We start from the raw sequence: 22,457 nt of genomic DNA on the forward strand, positions 1-22,457 counted from the left end.
AAATACTATGAGCATTTTGCAATTTGAAGCACCTAATTTGGAGTTCATATGACAAAGTTATGAATTTTACAAGTTTAGGGGTTAAAAAATATACCCTAAATACTTATTTTGAATTAAATAAAAGGTCCGAGGACCTAACTGAGAGAATCCAGGGACGGCGGGTTAAATTTCAGAAAACCGGGGGTCTCTTTAAGAAAACGCGCGGGCGAAGGGGTATCGGGCTCCTACGGCCGTCGGATCTCAGATCAACGCGCAGGATTAGATCCGCGGGCGGGCGCGCGGGCGCGCGGCGGCTGACAGGCGGGGCCAGGCGGGCAGCGCGGGCGCGGGCGGCTGACAGGCGGGGCCAGGCGGGCAGCGCGGGGCGGCGGGCTGACAGGCGGGGCCCAAATGGCAGGAAGGCGGGGCACGGGGGAAACGGCTCTAGGCCGTTGGATCTCAGGCGAACGGCTAGGGTTGGGCTCGGCCTAATTGAAACGGGGCCGCCTGATCTGGGATGGGCGGCGGGGATCGGGTGGCCGGCCTTGGCCTCTCCTACGGCTAGCAGAGGCGGCGGCGCTCGTCCCCGCGGCGGAGAACTCGCCGGAGACGAGGGGCGCGGGGGCCCTGCGGGTCTTTGGGGCGACCTGGACGGCCGGAGAGGTTGGGGAAGGCGCGGGGAGTCTTCTGGTGGGGGCTAGGTCGGGGCAGGGGCACCGGAGGGGGGCGGTCCACGGCGAAGCGGCTCGGCGGCGGCGCAAAAGGGCTCCGGCGAGCAATTGAACGCGACAGGAGGCAATACAAAGGTCGGGAGGGGGCGGGAGAGGTTCCTTACCTCAAGGCGGACTCCGGGAACTCCTCGGTGGCGGCAATGGCGCGACGGCGGCCCGGGTCGACGGTGGCGGACCTCCGCGGCTGCACGGAGGATGGCGGGTGAGCGCGGGCAGAGGGAAATAGGGAGGGGGAAGAGGAATTGGGGCGTGTCCCGGGTTGCGGACGCCGAGGCGAAGCTCACCGTGGCAGGGGGCACGGCGGAGCTCCAACGGCGACGGGGAAACGGGCTCGGGACGGCGGCGGTTAATGGCGGCGGTGCTCTGGCGTGTGCGCAGCGCGGGGGAGGTGAGAGAGGGGTCTGCTGGTGCGCAAATGGGGGAGGGAGAGAGGGCGAGCGGGGTTCTGGGCTCAAGTGGCCGGGGGCGGGGCGGTTGCGAGCTCCACGCGCGACGTGGGCGCGGAGACCGCGGCAACGCGCAGCTCGGGCGGCGGTTACGCAGAGACGGCGGAGCTGACAGCCGGGGCCCGCGGGCAGAGGAAGAGGGGAAAGCGGGCGCGGGCGCGGGGAAAACGGGCGCGCTGACGGGCGGGCCCGCCGGGGCAGAGAGAGGAGGGGGGGGAGACGCGCGCGCGCGGGATTGGGCCGACTGGGCCGAAAGGCCGAGGAGGGGGCAGGGTTGAGCTTCTTTCCCTTTTTCTTTTATTCTGGTATTTGTTTTCCCTTTTCTTTTTATTTTCTCTATTTGATTCAAATCCAAATAAGCCACAAATTCAAATTAGACTCTCTAAGAATTATGCACCAAACAAAAGTGAAATCTAGGGTTCAACATGATGCAACAATTCATACTCCCTTGGAGTTTAACCTACTAACTTATAATTACAAATAAGAATAACCACTCTTCTCCTATAGGAATGAGAAAGAGGAGATTGGGGAAAGGTGAGAAAAGAGAAGTAACACCTGAATTTGTGAATATGAGCAAAGAAATTTTATACCCCCAAATTCAGGGTGTTACACTTGCTCTCCCGAGCAAGATGATCCAACGGGGGAGTGAAAGTAATGCAAACAAGGTTTTAGCTCAGGAAGGCAATTGTTCTGTTAATCTAGCCTCTCAAGGGCACATTTATAAGTGCCTGAGTACCCAACGTCTTGGATTAAGGACGCATGTGCCCTCAGGCGCCTAGGTCATCCCCGGAATATTCCCATAAAGCAGGGTTACAGACTGTCATTACAGAAAAGCCTCTACAAATCGGGCCCGTAATACACTCAGCCGCGCGGGGCCTGTTACAATGGGCCGAATTCCACGTGGGCCTTCGTGTTGGACGAGGACGCGAGACGGGGCGACCTCGTCGTAGGCCTTTGTCTTGCGGCGTGTTGGACGAAGGGTGGAAACTGCCGGTCGCTTCGCCTCCGTTGGTGCGGCGAGATCGACGAAGGCATCGAGCGAAGGGTAGCGTCTTCGCCTTCGCCCCAACAGGTAAGTTTGTGTAACCAATATCAGGTGGATAAATTTTGAGAAGTTTGAAGAGCATAAAAGCAGGAGGAACCTGCTTCCAAAATTTATATTAGTCATTTTGGTAGAAGAAGCAAATTTGGTGATCCCTCTTGGTTCTACTTATGTTTTTTGAAAGCAAAAGCAAGTTTGATAAGCTGAATTGCACATCCTAAAAATGTGTCACATGCTTCTTTATCATGTTGGGCATGAGTGGTAGCCCAAGCGCAGCACTAGGACAGGGCCATGCTGATAGTGGCAAAGCTAGAGCAAGTTTGGATGAATGTATTTGTCTTATGGATACATAAGAATATTTTAGAGGTGCATATATGGTAATTTTTAGCTATTTATAGATTTTGCATTTTATGGGAGTGCATTTGCACCCCTACCATCAACATAGCTTCACGAACGCTATCAACATTGTGTCGTGTCGTTCTTGGATTGTGCTAGACCCACCTATCGTACCTAGCGTCGATCTATTTATTTAGATATATTTGGCCATGAGTACATACAAAGTATTATCGCCTGAGAGGTCACATTTTTCTCAAATCACTACATCAAGCCATAAACATTAACCTTCGGTTAACCGAATTTTTTCGGTTCAATTTTTCGGTTTTTTAAAGTTTGGTTTTTACAATGGTAACCGAAATTCTATATGAAAAAGTAAAAACTGACATCCTGATTAATCGTCAAGTTCGGTTCGGTTTTTTGGTTTAACCGAACAAACCAGACATAGTGCAGTTCACAACTCTCTGGTTGTCTGCACATGAGGGCTTCAGCACGTGCGGGCTAGGGCGCTGGTGGGTGCAAGGGTGAAAGAAAAATAGGCCTAAAAACCATTTTCACACATGTGTTCAGTAATTGATGATCATCACAACCAACAGAGCTAACTATTTTACTAAGTTATGAATTCAAGAATTTGGAAAATACTTCAAGAAAGATGAAGCCTCAAATAAGCTTATCGTGGATCGTCTGAACCCTTCTGGCAGAACGCCTGCGACACCACGATGGACTTCAGGCAGGCACTGTGAAAATGCTTATCTCTACATCTGACTATCCGACAGATAAGTGGATATCGTTTGGCACCTGGCACAGACCATCTGACCTCATGCACGGTCTGTCTAGCCTCATGCGCGGACCGTCCACCCGTTGAAAACCAGAAAAACTCGAAGGTACCAGATTCAGAAAAAATAATTTATATCATCCACGCGAGCCGTTGGAGGCACGACCGAACCATCCGCGTCTGACTTTATGTGACATATGACGACACATTTAATGTGATTATAGCCGTTACTACTAACTGTAGCAAATCCGGCCGTTGATATGCAGGGGCGGACCGTCCGAACCTAAAGCACGTACCATCCGCGTGTGACAGATTGAAGGCAACAACTATGTGGTGGTTGAGGGCTATAAATATCACCCAACCACCTTCATTCAATACATCCAAGCTTCCGCAACACTCATTAATTGCAATAGCAAGTCTTCACTTCAAGCCACACTCAAAAGCCTCAAAACTCCTCCAAGCGCCATAATTGTGATTTGTAATATTTAGTGATTAGCGCCTTGGAGAGACAATATAGAGAGTGTGACCTTGTGTTTTTTTTAGCTCTTAATACTTGGTTTCTTGATCGTGCTTTCTTCCTTCTAAATTATCATTGAACTATAAAGCTAGCAAGAGACACCTAAGTGTGCGGTGATCATTGATGGGTCTTAGTGAACCTCGAGATTAAGGTGAAGCACTCAGTCGGTCTAAGTGACCGTTTGAGAGAGAAAAAGGGTTGAAAAGACCCGTCCTACATGGCCTCCTCAATGGAGAGTAGGTCCTTCGAAACCGAACATCGGGAAACAAATCGTCCGTGTATTTGTGTTAATTTTGCATTGCAATTTGATTTTTCTTCTTCATTTTCTTTAAGTTATCTTGCTTGCGACCATTTTGACTTAGCTCACAAAGTTATCCGCGTTAATTTAGCAACTCGTGGCAAAATGAACTATCTTTTGTACTCCGACTTCATTATTACTCGTTCTAACGCTAACCTCAGGTGAATTTTGTGTTCAATATTTATAATTTCCAGATTTTATATATTCATCCTCTCTAAACGACTTTCAAATGATCCGTGCAGCATGCATCGTGTAAGGCTGTCCGATGCCACGTGAGGGAACGAGAGTGTCGATTGTCGGTTCCGTGCAACGTGCAACCATGTGCGTCTTACCGAAGCCTTAGCAAGCAAACTCCAAGTTATTGATTGGTCGAACAGGGCCGTGCCAACTGTTCACGGTCCCAATTGTTGTTGTGTGTGCAAAGACAGAGAGCGGGGACTCAATGGAAAAAGCAAGATCCTTGTATGTTGTGTGTGCGCACAAGTACAGAAACAGTTCCATAGATTCACGTGTCTCGTCCCAGCAAATCAGGTTTCCTTTTATTCGTTTTCTTCTTCTTTTGACAGTGATCACGATTGGTTGTCTCTCATGAACATGGTGGCGCAGCCACAACATTTAGGGCCTGTTTGGTTTGATGGCTAACTTGTCACACTTTATCTAACTTTTATGCCTAAGGTTAATTCTTCAATTCGAACGACTAATATTAAGCAAAGCGTGACACATTTAGCTACGAACCAAACAGCCCCTTAGTCTTGGGCTAGATGGGGGGCTCATATGGATATGGGCTGAAAGGGGAGTTTGGGCTACTGTATTAATATTTCGGTTATTTGCATGACTGCAGTTTCTATATATACTATACAATTATTTTGTGCAACACAAATCAATACGAGCCACACTGTTTAATCGCGAGTGTTCTCTTTGTAAGGATCATCATGGTTCGAATCCTTGGCAGTTGCAAGTAGTAGGATAGGATAAAGGTCTAGAATTTTGCCTATCCGGTGATCCGGTCATTGTCAAGCGCCGTTTCATCTACGGATGTATATTGAGCCAGTTTGACTCGTCCGAGTTCGAGCTGGCTCGTTAGGCTAACGAGACACGGAGTCAGCTCGGCTCGACTCGTTTATAAGCTTGAATCGGCTCGTTTAGCTTGCAAGTCAGAGCAGAAAAAACAATATGTATATATTAATCAATTTCTAGTTAATTTTAACTAATTTAACAATAAAAAATAGTAATTATACTCATACTTTCAAAGACCACATCAACGTAGCATCAAATTAACACAACACATAACTGACTAATTCACAATCCACACACATGTTCACTAGTTTAACCCACAATTATATTCGTATTGTTGGAGACCATAATTAGGGGTACCCCCAAGACTCCTAATCTCAGCTGGTAACCCCCATCAGCACAAAGCTGCAAAGACCTGATGGGCGTGATTCCGGTCAAGGCTCCGTCCACTCAAGGGACACGATCTCGTCTCGCCCGAGCCCAGCCTCGGGCAGGAACAGTAGACCAAGGCAAATTCACGCCTCGCCCGAGGGTCTCCTCAAGCAACGGGCGCACCTTTGACTCGCCCGAGGCCCAGCTCGGGCAGGCTTTGCGGAGAAGCAACCTTGGCCAGATCGCCACGCCAACCGACCGTATCGCAGGAGCAATCAATGCAAGGATCGCCTGACACCTTATCCTGACGCACGCTCCTCAGTCGACAAGGCCGCAGTGACCGCAGTCACTTCGCCGCTCCACTGACTGACCTGACAGGAAAACAGCGCCGCCTGCCCTGCTCCGACTGCTGTGCCACTCGCCAGAGTGAGGCCGACAGCAGCTAAGTCCAGCCTCGGGCGCCATAGGAAGCTCCGCCTCGCCCGACCCCAGGGCTCAGACTCAATCTCGGCCTCGGAAGACGGTCTCCGCCTCGCCCGACCCCAGGGCTCGGACTCAACCTCGACCTCGGAAGACGGACTCCGCCTCGCCCGACCCCAGGGCTCGGACTCAGCCTCGACCTCAAAAGACGGACTCCACCTCGCCCGACCCCAGGGCTCGGACTCAACCTCGACCTCGGAAGACGGACTCCGCCTCGCCCGACCCCAGGGCTCGGACTCAGCCTCGACCTCGGAAGACGGACTCCACCTCGCCCGACCCCAGGGCTCGGACTCAGCCTCGACCTCGGAGGAGTCACCACCTCGCCCGACCTCGGGCTCGGACCGACCACGTCACAGGGGGCCATCATTACCCTACCCCTAGCTAGCTCAGGCTACGGGGAACAAGACCGGCGTCCCATCTGGCTCGCCCCGGTAAAACAAGTAATGATGGCACCCCACGTGCTCCATGACGACGGCGGTTCTCAGCCCCTTACGGAAGCAAGGAGACGTCAGCAAGGATCCGACAGCCCCGACAGCTGTGCTTCCACAGGGCTCAAGCGCTCCTCCGACGGCCATGACATCACATGAACAGGGCAGCAACACCTCTCCGACAGCCACGACGGCATGTACATAGGGCTCTGGCTCTCCTTTGCTAGACACGTTAGCACATTGCTACACCCCCCATTGTACACCTGGGCCCTCTCCTTACATCTATAAAAGGAAGGTCCAGGGCTCTCATACGAGAAGGTGGCCGCGCGGGAGAATGGTCCGACGCGCAAGGCTCTCCCTCTCTCTCTCTCCCTCGCGAACGCTTGTAACCCCCTACTGCAAGCGCATCCGCCCTGGGCGCAAGGCAACACGAGGCCGCGGTTTCCCCTTACTGTTTTCCCCCCTTGTGTTCCGTCTCGCGCCGACCCATCTGGGCTGGGACACACAGTGACAATTTACTCGTCGGTCCAGGGACCCCCCGGGGTCGAAACGCCGACAGTTGGCGCGCCAGGTAGGGGCCTGCTGCGTGTTGACGAATAGCTTCCCGTCAAGCTCCAGATGGGTAGTCTCCAGCAACCTCTCCAACCCGGGACGGTGCTCCGTTTCGGGAGCCTTGAGTTCATGTCCCTCGACGGCAGCTGCGACATGGTACTCCTTCCTTCGCCGCGCGACAACGACAATGGCGGCCATCAGCCCGCCCGCCGGCGGCGGAATCGACGACGTCTTCCCCGCGTGGCGGAAGAGCAACATTCGGGTCTGTCCCGTCACCTTCCTCGCCGACGGAGGAGGAGGCGGGGCGGGCATGGCCAAGCAGGAGGCGACACCTCATCGGCTGTCGAGCGAGTCGACGGCGCTGGCACCCCAGTGGGGGACACGTCGGGCGTTGACCTCGCGTCTGAGACGAAGACGAGCGTCGTTTCCCCGCAACACGCCAACCCCAAGCAGACGGACGACGCCAGCACGCTCGCGAAGGACTTGTTGGGCGTTAGCCTCGTACCTAAGATAACGGTGCAGTCCGTCCCCGACGCGACTTCGTCACCATCCGTCGATCAAGAGGTACCATCCGTTTTTCATCCTGTGCCTTTTAGATTCAGCTTCGACCCACCAAGCGACCCCGCTTCGGCGGATGCTTTCATGAAGGCATATCCGAACCTTCCGGGGTATCATATGCGGTCAACCTGGGACCGACTGACGGTCGTCTCGACCTACGGGCCCTCGGGTTCCGAGGAAGATGACGAGCCCGACTCTAGTTGGGATTTCTCCGGGCTCGATAACCCCAGTGCCATGCGGGACTTCATGACCGCATGTGACTACTGCCTCTCCGATTACTCCGATAGTAGCCACAGCCTCGACGACAAGGACTGTGGCCCAAGTCGCGTATGTTTCCATGTCGATCTAGGGGGTCTCGACGAAGGCAACCATCTTGGTATGCCGGAGGACGGGGATCCCCCTAGGCATGTGCCTCGCGTTGACATCCTTCGGGAGCTAGATGTGGTCCCAGTCCCTGCGGGGGGTCAGGACGCATAGCTCGAGCAAATCCGCGAGATGCAGGCCAGGCTCGACGAGGAAGCAGGACAACTTGTGCAGCTCCGGCAGACTATCGGGCAGGAGGGGGCAGGCCGAGCACTGGCAAGAGAAGCGCGTCATCTGGCCCAGGACGTCCAGCACCGCATCGCCGACGATGCCAGGGCAAGGCTGCCCCTGCTTCCAGTGGGGTCGGCCAGAACCTGGCTGCAACAGCAATACTACTCCGAGCGATGCCGGAACCATCCACCACCAAGGGACAGCGTATCCAGGGAGAGCTCAAGAATCTCCTAGAGGATACCGCGGTCCGACGGGCCGAAAGCTCTGCTTCCCGAAGGCAGGGGTACCCCCCGGAGCATCGCGCTGCGACTTCCCGATTCATGTGGGGAGCCTCGGTCCACAACGGGCGCACGCGGGCCACAGCGCCTGCGGCCCCGGGTCGCCTCGGCAACGAGCACCACCGCCATGACCGTCGAGCCCACCTCGACGATAAGGTGCGCCGAGGCTACCACCCCAGGCGTGGGGGACACTACGACAGCGGGGAGGATCGGAGCCCCTCGCCCGAACCACCCGATCCGCAAGCTTTCAGCCGGGCCATACGACGAGCGCCGTTCCCGACCCGGTTCCAAACTCCGACTACCATCACCAAGTTTTCGGGGGAAACAAGGCTGGAACTGTGGCACGCAGACTACCGGCTGGCCTACCAGCTGGGTGGAATGGACGATGACAACCTCATCATCCGCAACCTTCCCCTGTTCCTCTCCGACGCCGCCCGAGCCTGGCTGGAGCATCTGCCCCCTGCGCAGATCTCCAACTGGGACGACCTGGTCAAAGCCTTCGCTGGCAACTTCCAGAGCACATACGTGCGCCCTGGGAACTCCTAGGATCTCCAAAGCTGCTGCCAGCAGCCGGGAGAATCCCTCCGGGACTACATCCGGCGATTCTCGAAGCAGCGCACCGAGCTGCCCAACATCACCGACTCGGATGTCATCGGCGCGTTTCTCGCCGGCACCACTTGTCGCGACCTGGTGAGCAAGCTGGGTCGCAAGACTCCTACCAGGGCGAGCGAGCTGATGGACATCACCACCAAGTTCGCCTCTGGTCAGGAGGCGGTCGAGGCCATCTTCCGGAAGGATAAGCAGCCTCAGGGGCGCCAACCGGAAGACGTCCCCGACGCGTCCGCTCAGCGCGACACCAAGAAGAAGGGCAAGAAGAAGTCGCAAGCGAAACGCGACGCCGTAGACGCAGACCTTGTCGCCGTCGCCGAGCACAAGAACCCTCAGAAGCCTCCCAAAGGCGCCAACTTGTTCGACAAGATGCTCAAGGAGTCGTGCCCCTATCATCAGGGTCCCATCAAGCACACCCTTGAGGAGTGCGTCAGGCTTCGGCGCTACTTCCACAAGGCCGGGCCACCGGCGGAAGGTGGCAGAGCCCACGACAATGACAAGAAGGAGGGCCACAAGGCAGAAGAGTTCCCCGAGGTCCATGACTGCTTCATGATCTACGGTGGGCAAGTGGCGAACGCCTCGGCTCGGCACCGCAACCAGGAGCGCCGGGAAGTCTGCTCGGTGAAGGTGGCGGCACCAGTCTACCTAGACTGGTCTCATAAGCCCATCACCTTCGACCAGGGCAACCACCCCGACCGCGTGTCGAGCCCGGGAAAGTACCCGCTCGTTGTCGATCCCGTCATCGGCAATGTCAGGCTTACCAAGGTCCTCATGGACGGAGGCAGCAGCCTCAACATCATCTACGCCGAGACCCTCAGGCTCCTGCAGATCGATCTGTCCACGATCCGGGCCGGCGCGGCGCCCTTTCACGGGATCATCCCCGGGAAACGCGTCCAACCCCTTGGGCAACTCGATCTGCCCGTCTGCTTCGGGACTCCCTCCAACTTCCGAAAGGAAACCCTCACGTTCGAGGTGGTCGGGTTCCGAGGAACCTACCACGCAGTGTCGGGGAGACCATGCTACGCCAAGTTCATGGCCGTCCCCAACTACACCTACCTCAAGCTCAAGATGCCGGGCCCAACGGGGTCATCACCATCGGCTCCACGTACCGACACGCGTACGAATGTGACGTGGAGTGCGTGGAGTACGCCGAGGCCCTCGCCGAATCCGAGGCCCTCATCACCGACCTGGAGAGCCTCTCCAAGGAGGTGCCAGATGCGAAGCGCCACGCCGGCAACTTCGAGCCAGCAGAGGCGGTTAAGTCCGTCCCTCTCGACCCCAGCAACGACGCCTCCAAGCAAGTCCGGATCGGCTCCAAGCTCGACCCCAAATAGGAAGCAGTGCTCGTCAACTTTCTCTGCGCGAACGCCGAGGTTTTTGCGTGGAGTCCCTCGGACATGCCTGGCATACCGAGGGATGTCGCCGAGCACTCGCTGGATATCCGAGCTGGAGCCCGACCCGTGAAGCAGCCTCTGCGCCGATTCGACGAAGAAAAGCGCAGAGCCATAGGAGAGGAGATCCACAAGCTGATGGCTGCAGGGTTCATCAAAGAGGTATTCCATCCCGAATGGCTAGCCAACCCTGTGCTTGTGAGAAAGAAAGGCAGGAAATGGCGGATGTGTGTAGACTACACTGGTCTAAACAAAGCATGTCCAAAAGTTCCCTACCCTGATAGTCGCCTAGAGGGGGGTGAATAGGGCAAAACTGAAATTCTCAAAAATAATCACAACTACAAGCCGGGTTAGTGTTAGAAATACAAACGAGTCCGCGAGAGGGCGTAAAAACAAATCGCAAGCGAGTGAAGCGGTGAGACACGCGGATTTGTTTTACCGAGGTTCGGTTTTCGCAAACCTACTCCCCGTTGAGGTGGTCACAAAGACCGGGTCTCTTTCAACCCTTTCCCTCTCTCAAACGGTCCCTCGGACCGAGTGAGCTTCTCCTTCTCAATCAAACGGGAACAAAGCTTCCCCGCAAGGGCCACCACACAATTGGTGCCTCTTGCCTTGGTTACAATTGAGTTTTGATCACAAGAACAAGTGAGAAAGAAAAGAAGCAATCCAAGCGTAAGAGCTCAAAAGAACACGGCAAATCTCTCTCGCTAATCACTAAAGCTTTGTGTGGAATTGGAGAGGATTTGATCACTTGAGTGTGTCTAGAATTGAATGCCTAGCTCTTGTAAGTGGTTGAGAAGTGGAAAACTTGGATGACTTGAATGGTGGGTGGTTGGGGGTATTTATAGCCCCAACCACCAAACTAGCCGTTTGGTGGGGCTGACTGTCGTATGGTGCACCGGACAGTCCGGTGCACACCGGACATGTCCGGTGCGCCAGCCACGTCACCAAAACCGTTGGGTTCCGACCGTTGGAGCTTTGTTTCTGGGCCCGCCTGGATGTCCGCTGGCGCACCGGACATGTACTGTTGAGTGTCCGGTGCGCCAGTATGGGCGTGCCTGACTTCTGCGCGCGCTGGCGCGCAATAAATGCGCTGCTGGTAGCCGTTGGCGCCGAAATAGCTGTTGTCCCGTTGTCACACCGGACAGTCCGGTGCACACCGGACATGTCCGGTGAATTATAGCGGACGAGCCTTTGCGAATTCCCGAAGCTGGCGAGTTCCTGAGGCCGCTCTTCCTTGGAGCACCAGACACTGTCCGGTGTACATCGGATAGTCCGGTGAATTATAGCGGAGCGCCTCTAGATTTTCCCGAAGGTGACGAGTTGGAGTCCTCTGGTGCACCGGACACTGTCTGGTGGTGCACCGGACAGTCCGGTGCGCCAGACCAGAGGTGCCTTCAGTTGACTCTTTGCTCTTTTGCTGAACCCAATACTTGGTCTTTTTATTGGCTAAGTGTGAACCTTTGGCACCTATATAACTTATACACTAGAGCAAACTAGTTAGTCCATTTATTTGTGTTGGGCAATTCAACCACCAAAATCATTTAGGAACTAGGTGTAAGCCTAATTCCCTTTCAATCTCCCCCTTTTTGGTGATTGATGCCAACACAAACCAAAGCAAGTATAGAAATGCATAATTGAACTAGTTTGCATAATGTAAGTGCAAAGGTTGCTTAGAATTGAGCCAATATAAATACTTACAAGATATGCATGGATTGTTTCTTCATTTTTGACATTTTGGACCACGCTTGCACCACAGATTTTGTTTTTGCAAATTCTTTTGTAAATCCTTTTCAAAGTTGTTTTGCAAATAGTTAAAGGTAAATGAATAAGATTCTACGAAGCATTTTCAAGATTTGAAATTTTCTCCCCCTGTTTCAAATGCTTTTCCTTTGACTAAACAAAACTCCCCCTAAATGAGATCCTCCTCTTAGTGTTCAAGAGGGTTTTGATATATCATTTTTGAAATACTACTTTCTCCCCCTTTTGAATACAATAAGATACCAATTTGAAATTTACCAATTGAAAATCTCCAATTTTTTTTAAAATTAGGTGGTGGTGCGGTCCTTTTGCTTTGGGCCAAATATTTTCTCCCCCTTTGGCATGAATCGCCAAAACGGAGTCATTAGAGCCCTCATTGGAACTTTCTCCCTCTTTGGACATAAATAAATGAGTGAAGATTATACCAAAGATGGAGTCCTTTTGCTTTGAACTCTCCCCAAAAAGATGGAGAGATGCGCGGAGCGACGGCGAAGTATGAGTTACGGAGTGGAAGCCTTTGTCTTCGCCGAAGACTCCAATTCCCTTTCAATACACCTATGACTTGGTTTGAAATAGACTTGAAAAACACATTAGTCATAGCATATGAAAGAGACATGATCAAAGGTATACAAATGAGCTATGTGTGCAATTCAGCAAAAGAAATTGCGTGAATCAAGAATATTGAGCTCATGCCTAAGTTTGTTAAAAGTTTGTTCATCAAGAGGTTTGGTAAAGATATCGGCTAATTGATCTTTAGTGTTAATGTAAGAAATCTCGATATCTCCCTTTTGTTGGTGATCCCTAAGAAAATGATACCGAATGGCTATGTGTTTAGTGCGGCTATGCTCGACGGGATTATCCGCCATCTTGATTGCACTCTCATTATCACATAGCAAAGGGACTTTGGTTAATTTGTAATCGTAGTCCCGCAGGGTTTGCCTCATCCAAAGCAATTGCGCGCAACAATGGCCTGCGGCAATGTACTCGGCTTCGGCGGTAGAAAGAGCTACGGAATTTTGCTTCTTTGAAGCCCAAGACACCAAGGATCTTCCCAAGAACTGGCAAGTCCCCGATGTGCTCTTTCTATTAATCTTGCACCCCGCCCAGTCGGCATCCAAAAAACCAATCAAATCAAATGTGGATCCCCGAGGGTACCAAAGCCCAAACTTAGGAGTATAAGCCAAATATCTTAAGATTCGTTTTACGGCCGTAAGGTGAGATTCCTTAGGGTCGGATTGGAATCTTGCACACATGCAAACGGAAAGCATAATGTCCGGTCGAGATGCACATAAATAGAGTAATGAACCTATCATCGACCGGTATACCTTTTGATTGACGGATTTACCTCCCGTGTCGAGGTCGAGATGCCCATTGGTTCCCATGGGTGTCTTGATGGGCTTAGCATCCTTCATTCCAAACTTGGTTAGAATGTCTTGAGTATACTTCGTTTGGCTAATGAAGGTGCCTTCTTGGAGTTGCTTACTTGGAATCCTAGAAAATACTGCAACTCCCCCATCATCGACATCTCGAATTTCTGTGTCATGATCCTACTAAATTCCTCACATGTAGATTCGTTAGTAGACCCAAATATAATATCATCAACATAAATTTGGCATACAAACAAATCATTGTCAAGAGTTTTAGTGAATAAAGTAGGATCGGCCTTGCCGACTTTGAAGCCATTAGCTATAAGGAAATCTCTTAGGCATTCATACCATGCTCTTGGGGCTTGCTTGAGCCCATAAAGCGCCTTAGAGAGCCTATAAACATGGTTAGGGTACTCACTGTCTTCAAAGCCGGGAGGTTGCTCAACATAGACCTCTTCCTTGATTGGTCCATTGAGGAAGGCACTCTTCACGTCCATTTGATAAAGCTTGAAGCCATGGTAAGTAGCATAGGCTAGTAGTATGCGAATTGACTCAAGCCTAGCTACGGGTGCATAGGTTTCACCGAAATCCAAACCTTCGACTTGAGAGTATCCCTTGGCCACAAGTCGAGCTTTGTTCCTTGTGACGGAACCTCCCAAGTAATTAGGCCCACCTACAGTTGTCCTTGTCTAACAGACATCAGACACCCTGTAGATGTTCCTAAGTCACTTGACAAGTTCGGTATCTTTCCTTACCTTATCAGGAACGTTTCACCCATCTTGCAGACATTACAGAACATCGGAGATAAAGAAATGCGGAAGCGATTACATAAATTACATTTATTTCAAAAGCAAGCTTAAGTTATTTTGTTACAGACCAGAACTAAAAAGGCGAGTGCTGAGTAGTAATATTATACAAACCAAGGGAGGCACAGACTCCTCCCGATAAGCTAAAAGCAAAAGATCCTATGTGGAGGACCGAGTCCTCCCGCACTTCAGTCTTGTTTTTCTTCTTTGGGAACCACCTTGGCACAGAAGCAGCAAAAATCTGCTACTTCCTCACCTAAAAACAACGAAGGGATAAACCCTGAGTATGGAATTATTCAGCAAGTCTTACCCGACTAAAGAAAAGACTCTCAAGGGTATGCTGGTTATATGGGAGTCAAGGTAAGGCTTTTCAATAATCAAAGACTTTGTTTTGCAGAAATGCTTACTAAAGTGGATCCTTAAAAATCCAATTTTATTTGTCAAGTTAGGTAAAATTACCTGCACTAGAGTTCTTTCTACCCTAGTTCAATCACTGGTCCTGCACTAGCCAATTTCTTAACAAAAGCCCATCGTCTTTAGTGGAATGCTACGTGTAAGTCAGTGGCCAAGTCTCCATAACCGCGAAGGTACGGCGATCCGAATCGATTATACTCAGCTGAGGATCTCCAATCACACGACATATGTAGCACTTAACCCTTGCATATGTCAACCCGCCACCGGGGTTCTTAAGACCAGATCAGGTTCACGCAAACTGAGAGCACAGATACACCACCGTCCAGCCTCTTGCCATGGAGGGTACACGCTACTCTCGCCACCGCTCCACGCCCATTTCGTGTTATCTTATTCTGGCCTTAGTCTGCCCGAGGCAAGGCTTACCCATGACGAGGCATGTGACCAGTTAAAGGGTCCTCGGTCAGCAGGCCTACATCGACAAGGTCCTTAATCGACTCAGACGGAGACACTACACCGAGACTCTCTTCTCGTGCAAGTCACCTGCCCGGTCTCAGCTTAATCTTTTTAACCCAAAAACTTGGTACCTGGCAGAGGTACATCTTTTCCGATGTTGAATCCATCATGGCCATGATGGATTCACCATCAAGTTTTATTTTTGAAAACAACCCTCCCACTTTTGCCACAACATCTTTTGTAAAAACAAAACATTTTGTTTTTCTAAAGCAAGGCTAAGCATCAAAAATCTTTTGTAAAACAGGTGATCAAGGAAGGTAATCAAATTCAAGGAAGGTAATGCAGGAATTGTTTTATCAATCAACTCCTATCACCTAATGCAGCAATCAAGTGAGAAAGATTTATAAAAACATCAAGGAAGGTGGCAAATGCACCGGGGCTTGCCTTCGTTTACAGGTGATTCGGGTTCGGATCCACAGATATCGAAGTAGAAGCAGTTGCCTGCTTGCGAATCCGAAGGTGGTGGTGTCCTGTCTTCGGTGACTTCTATCTCTTCTTCACGTTCTAATCATAACCATACATAGGTATAAGAATGGATGCCATGGGATGCTTATGAGGATGCAAAGATAATATAAACTTATTATTTAGGTCTTGAGTACAACTTTCCTTCACGGAACTCCGAGAACTTAGGGTTTCCGGAGTCGGTAAAGGAGTTCACAGGGCAGGGGGTGGTTTTGGGTTTTGGTGATCAAACAAGGTCCAAATCAATTCAAACTCTACCCAAGGCTTCTAAATATTGCTTTAAGTTCCTATAAAAGGTTTGGGCATTTTTGGACTTACCAATTATTTTCTAAAAATCTATAACTAATACTTTTAACCACTTTAAATACCCTAAAATTTCTTATTTCCACTAAAAATCATAAAACTATTTTTACTAAATTCTAGGGAAAATAACAAGCCTAGGAAAATTAGTTTCACAATTTTAGCATTTTTCTACATTTTTCTACATATTTCTAAAGCTCTACTGAAAAAGAAAAAGAAAAGGTTGAAACAGTGATGGGCCGGTTTCAGCCCAGGCGGCCCAGTCCAGAGAGGAAAACGCGCGCGTGCGCCCGCGCCCTGGCGGCTTTGCAGAAAGGGCCTCGGGTTTCTGGCTAAATGTGAACGAGTTCAGTTACTATTTGTATCAGTCACTGACAACTTGCACCGGGGTCCCTGAGGTTCTATTTCTCCACAGGTGAGGTCCCCGACGACGGCAGCGCGCGGAGGAGCTCCGGCGAGCGCGTAGACCGGCCGAGCGGGGCCATGACCGGTGCTCAGCTTCGGCCTAAACCAAATTCACAACCTAGTGAATGTTTCCCCTAGGTTAATTTGAAGAATGGTGCCCTATTTTACCCTGACCACGGCAACCGTGAGCATTGCGGCTAGGCAGTCGCGTTCCCAGCGACCAGAGGACTCCTAATTCAATTGTATGGGTCAGTGAGTTTGAGGGAAGCTTAAGGATGCTAAAATGAGATTAGAGAGGGCGTGATTAGACCTGGGGAGGGCTGGCCACGACGAGGTGCTTTCACGGCGGTGGAGAACTGTTTTGGGGAGAATTTGAAATTCGCGGGCGCTGGTGAATGATCGAGGGTGGGAGCGGGTGCTATGGCTTCAGGATGATCTAGCGCAGTTGCCCGGGCCTTCAATTTATAGGGCTCGCAAGCGGTGGCCGGTGAATCGGACGGGACGCGCGGCGGCCAGAGGAAGAAGAAAGCACTGGCGCAAACGCTAGGTGGCTTCTACCGTGGCGGTATCTCCGGCGATCACCGGACACTCCTAGCGTAACTATCCGCGACGTGGTAAAGCGCCCGGACACGCGGCGCAAGACCCAGCGACGGCGGCTCACCGGCGTTCTTATCAGTCCCAGCCGCAAGCCAGAGGGGAAGTACGGGGGGGTCATCGGAGTGGCGTCCAGCGCACGAGGGAAAGACGATCTTTTTACCCCACGGCGCTATCCAACCAGCCAGGCACGAATCCCGACGCCGGTGACACGAATCGCGGCGGAGGGAGCCGTCGGCGGTGAGGACAGCCGCGCTGGCGGTCTGATCCCCATTGAGCTACTGTACCATGGTGCATCTTCATCAGTCGCCTGACAACCAAATTCGAAGCTGAGTTTTCTCTCGATTTCCAATAACAACTCCAACCAGGATCTGAAGCAAAGTTGTAAAGCAACATGCCCTCTACAATCTTGCCATATGATGTTGCCCCAAAAAGCCACTGCATCTGGTTTGAAATTGGGTTTGAAGTTTAGGGCATGAATCTGTTAGTCTGATATTCAGACAGAACCAGACTGACAGTCCAACTTGGGTTGAGATTTTCTCCACATTTTTCATAAGAACATGGCTTGAATCCTTAAACAAAGTTGTTCTCCTATAATTGGGCTACAAACTTGTTGTGGTCACTTTGGGCAAAAACCCTATATTTCAGAAGATACAGGGCTCCAAAGTTGAACCAACTAAACTGAATTTCAGACTTAGGCTCTATAGTGCTTAAGAGGTGATTTTTGCAATTAAGCCCAAAACTTAGGGTTTAACTTGCAAATTCACATATATGTGACCCAAATGACTAAAGATACCTATTTAACTTGGTTTTGCACTTTAGTCCAAAAGTGGACTAATTTTGCACATAGGCCCCTAGGGTTTGGTTTTAGGGTTTTCCAGGGTTCCAATTAGGGTTTCTGGTATCCCAGGGGTATAAATGTGATTCAACTTTATTTTTGGGGTCATTTTATGACTTTTACCCTAAAGTCTTTATGTTTTCTCAATTTGGGTTAAGTTTTTACCCCTTTAATACCTATTTAGGGTTAAAGCTTCCTATCCAGGGTCCTATTTGCAAAACATTAAAACAATGCAACTTGTTTGAAATTTTTGCCTAGTGGATGCACTCTAGGTGTGTCAAACATATGCAATGCCAATGCTTATGATGCCATGCTCAAGTTTTAGTTATAGTAACACCAGGGGTGTTACATCCTTCCCCCCATAAAAGAATCTCGTCCCGAGATTAAAAGTCCTAGGGTAAGTAATGGAAAAGGAAACGCAGAATACTTTTATTTCCTTATTTTTGGTACAAGGCAGGGGTGGTGTGGGGGTCACTTCTTTATTACACAGCTATACAGACTTTACAATTTACAAGAGGCTAAAAAGCCTGGGAAATTCTTATCTAAAAAGTCTTGGGTTTCCCATGTAGCCTCATCTTCAGAATGCTGGTTCCACTGTATCTTGTAGAACTTGAGAGTCTTTCTTCGGGTGACCCTGTCCTTTTGATCCAGAACTCGAATAGGATGTTCTGAGTATGTTAAATCTGGTTCCAGGACAACATCAGTCACTTCAATGGTTCGATCGGGAACCCGAAGACACTTCTTCAATTGTGACACGTGGAACACATTATGCACAGCAGACAATGTTTCGGGGAGCTGAAGTCGGTATGCCACTGGTCCACATTGCTCAAGCACCAGGAATGGACCAATGTACCTGGGTGCAAGTTTCCCTTTAACCCCAAAACGCGATACACCTTTCATTGGTGAGACCTTCAGGTAAACATAGTCTCCTTCCAGGAAATATAAGGGCCTTCGCCGTTTGTCTGCATAACTCTTCTGACGAGCTTGTGCTTTCTTCATATTATGAATAATTTTCTGAACCTTTTCCTCGGCCTCCTTCACCATATCAGGCCTAAAGAAGTACCTTTCCCCAGGTTCAGACCAATTTAGCGGAGTACGACACCGTCGTCCATATAAAGCTTCGAAGGGTGTCATCTTGATACTTTCTTGATAGCTATTATTATATGAAAACTCCGCCAAAGGCAAACATTCATCCCATTTTGGTGAGAAATCCAGAACACATGCCCGCAGCATATCTTCAAGTATTTGGTTCGCTCTCTCAGTCTGTCCACTGGTTTGAGGATGATAGGCCGAACTGTGGAGTAACTTAGTACCCAAGGATTTGTGAAGCGCTTCCCAAAACTTGGCTACAAATTGAGGTCCACGATCCGACACTATGGTCTTTGGAACACCATGCAGACTAAGAATACGAGCAATGTACAATTGGGCGTAGACAGTAACCGGGGAATCTGTCTTGACTGGCAGAAAGTGAGCAATCTTTGTAAGTCGATCAATTATAAACCAAATAGAGTCATACCCTTTTGTCGTCCTGGGCAGTCCCACAATAAAGTCCATACTGATGTCTTCCCATTTCCATGTTGGGATTGGCAAAGATTGTAATGGACCAGCAGTTTTCATGTGTATGGCCTTGACACGTCTGCAAGTGTCACACTTAGCCACATAGCGTGCAATTTCGATCTTCATCTTTGTCCACCAGTAATGTTGCTTTAAGTCTTGATACATCTTAGTGCTTCCGGGATGAATAGAATAACGACTAAGATGTGCTTCATCAAGAATTTGCTGGCGGAGTTATTCGTTCTTTGGCACTACTATGCGGTTTTTAAACCATATCACACCTTGATCGTCTTCCTTGAAACATTTGGCTACTCCAGTCCTTATCTTCTCTCGTATGTGCTTCATACCCAGATTATCCTTTTGAGCATCAATTATCCTTTGCAAAATGATTGACTCAAGCTTTAGCTGATTCAGAGTCCCTTGTTGGATTATTCCTAGGTTTAGCTTTTCCATCTCTTGACACAAGGTGTTGTCAGAGGTCTTCATTGTAAGACAGTGGCAGGAAACCTTACGGCTCAGTGCATCTGCCACCACATTGGCCTTGCCTGGGTGATAATGGATCTCCAGTTCATAGTCTTTAATAAGCTCAAGCCATCGTCTTTGCCTCATATTTAATTCTGACTGGGTGAAGATGTACTTTAAACTTTTATGATCTGTATATATATGACAGATATTTCCCAGCAGATAGTGACGCCAAATCTTCAGGGCATGAACCACAGCAGCTAGCTCCAGATCATGAGTTGGGTAATGCTCCTCATGTCGGCGCAACTGCCTTGAAGCATACTCAATTACTCGGCCCTCTTGCATCAGTACACAGCCGAGCCCACTGCCAGATGCATCACAATATACATCAAAAGGCTTAGTGATGTCCGGTTGAGCCAATACCGGAGCAGTGGTCAATAGTGTCTTCAATTGCTCAAAGGCTTCATTACACTTAGAAGACCAATTGAACTTAATGTCATTCTTCAATAAACTTGTGATTGACTTCACAAGCTTAGAAAAATCTGGTATGAATCTGCGATAATACCCAGCTAGTCCAAGAAAACTCCGGACTTGGTGAACAGTAGTTGGGGGTTTCCACTCCAGAATATCTTTGACCTTGCTAGGATCTACCGCAATTCCTTTAGCCGATAACACGTGCCCCAAAAATTGAATTTCTTCCAGCCAGAACGCGCACTTGCTGAACTTGGCATACAGCTGATGTTCCCTCAGGCGCGTCAATACAATCCATAGATGCTGAGCATGGTCCTCTTCATTTTTAGAATATATCAAGATATCGTCGATGAAGACTACCACAAATTTGTCCAACTCAGGCATGAACACCGAGTTCATCAAATAGGTGAAGTGGGCAGGAGCATTTGTGAGCCCGAAAGACATTACCAGGTATTCGAACAATCCGTACCGCGTAGTAAACGCGGTCTTCGGTATATCCTCGGGCCGAATACGGATTTGATGATAGCCCGATCTGAGATCAATTTTGGAAAATACCCTCGCCCCAGTCAGTTGATCAAATAAGATGTCGATCCTTGGAAGAGGGTACTTATTCTTAATGGTGACCTCATTCAGGGGTCGATAATCCACGCACATTCGCAAGGTTTGATCCTTCTTCTTAACAAAAATGGCGGGACAACCCCATGGGGACGAGCTTGGCCGGATGAATCCCTTATTCAGTAGATCTTGTAATTGAATCTTCAATTCCGCCAACTCATTAGGGGGCATACGGTACGATCTTCGGGAGATGGGAGCCGTACCGGGCTTTAGCTCAATTACAAATTCTACATCTCTTTCAGGGGGCAGTCCAGGCAAATCTTCCGGAAATACATATGGAAACTCACATACTACCGGAATGTTCTTGATCTCCGGTACAATGGCTTCATATACTCTACCAAAAGCTTTGGCTGGATTGGTTACGGGGAGAGACAAAAGAATCTCTTCTTGATTATAGCTCAACCTGACGGTTCTGAGTTCAGTGTTGAGAATTGCCTTGTGTTGGGTTAACCAATTCATACCCAAAATTACATCTATATCCTGGCCTTTCAGAACAATCATGTTAGCAGGAAAGTTCCGTCCGGCCATTGTTACTGGCACTCCATAGGCCACTTCTCTAGTAAAAATGTGTCCCCCAGGTGAATGAATTTTAAATCCCTCTTTTGATTCATGGTATGCAATATGATGTTGCTCCACTAATTTCTTGCTAATGAATGTATGCGAAGCACCAGAATCAAAAAGAATAATTGCTGGGTGACTGGCCACGGGAAACGTACCCATCATCACCGGCTCTCCTTCCGGTGTAGTGGCCACTTAGGTGTAATATACACGCCCCGTCTTTTGTATATTTTTCCCCACAGCATTTCCTTTGGGCTGAGCTGATTCCCCAGATCCTTGCGGAGCATTTGATTGATTTTGCCTAGGATATGGGCAGTCTTTGATGAAATGTCCCGACTTGCCGCAATTAAAACACCCAGTTGAAGAACTAGGCAAGGCAGGGAATCGAGCGCCTGGGGCACCCGGCTGATTTGGGGTAGTGGAGGTATTGTTGGGGCGAATAATGATAGGCTGTTTGAAAGGGAATGAGGGTGGACGAGAAAAAGTGTGATTTTGGCTTGAAGGTCGGATCACAAACCGTTGCTTCTTCGCCTGGCCCTGATTAGGCCTCTCACCACCGAATCCCTTATTCTTCCCAGAACTTGCGTATTTTGCTTCAACAGATAAGGCTGTGCTGACAGCCTTTCCATACGTGAGGTCTATGCATGTGGCCATCTTTCTCTGTAGCCGATCATTTAAACCCCGCATAAAACAGTTCTTCTTCTTTAAATCAGTATTCACCTGGTCAATGGCATACTGCGACAGGTGATTAAACTTGTTGAGATATTGATTGACGGTATCTCCCCCTTGTTGTAACTTCATAAATTCCTCTTGTTTCATATGCAACACTCCTTCGGGTATGTAGTGCTCACGGAAGGCTGCTTTAAACTCTTCCCAGGTGACTTGATGGTTGATAGGTTGAATAGCCACAAAATTTCCCCACCAGGTACTGGCAGGACCACGTAGTTGTTGTGCTGCAAATAACGGCTTCTGCGTCTCTGAGCAACGGAGAAGACCAAAC

Source organism: Zea mays, chromosome 1 (genome assembly GCF_902167145.1).
Source record: "Zea mays cultivar B73 chromosome 1, Zm-B73-REFERENCE-NAM-5.0, whole genome shotgun sequence".
NCBI lineage: Eukaryota > Viridiplantae > Streptophyta > Magnoliopsida > Poales > Poaceae > Zea > Zea mays.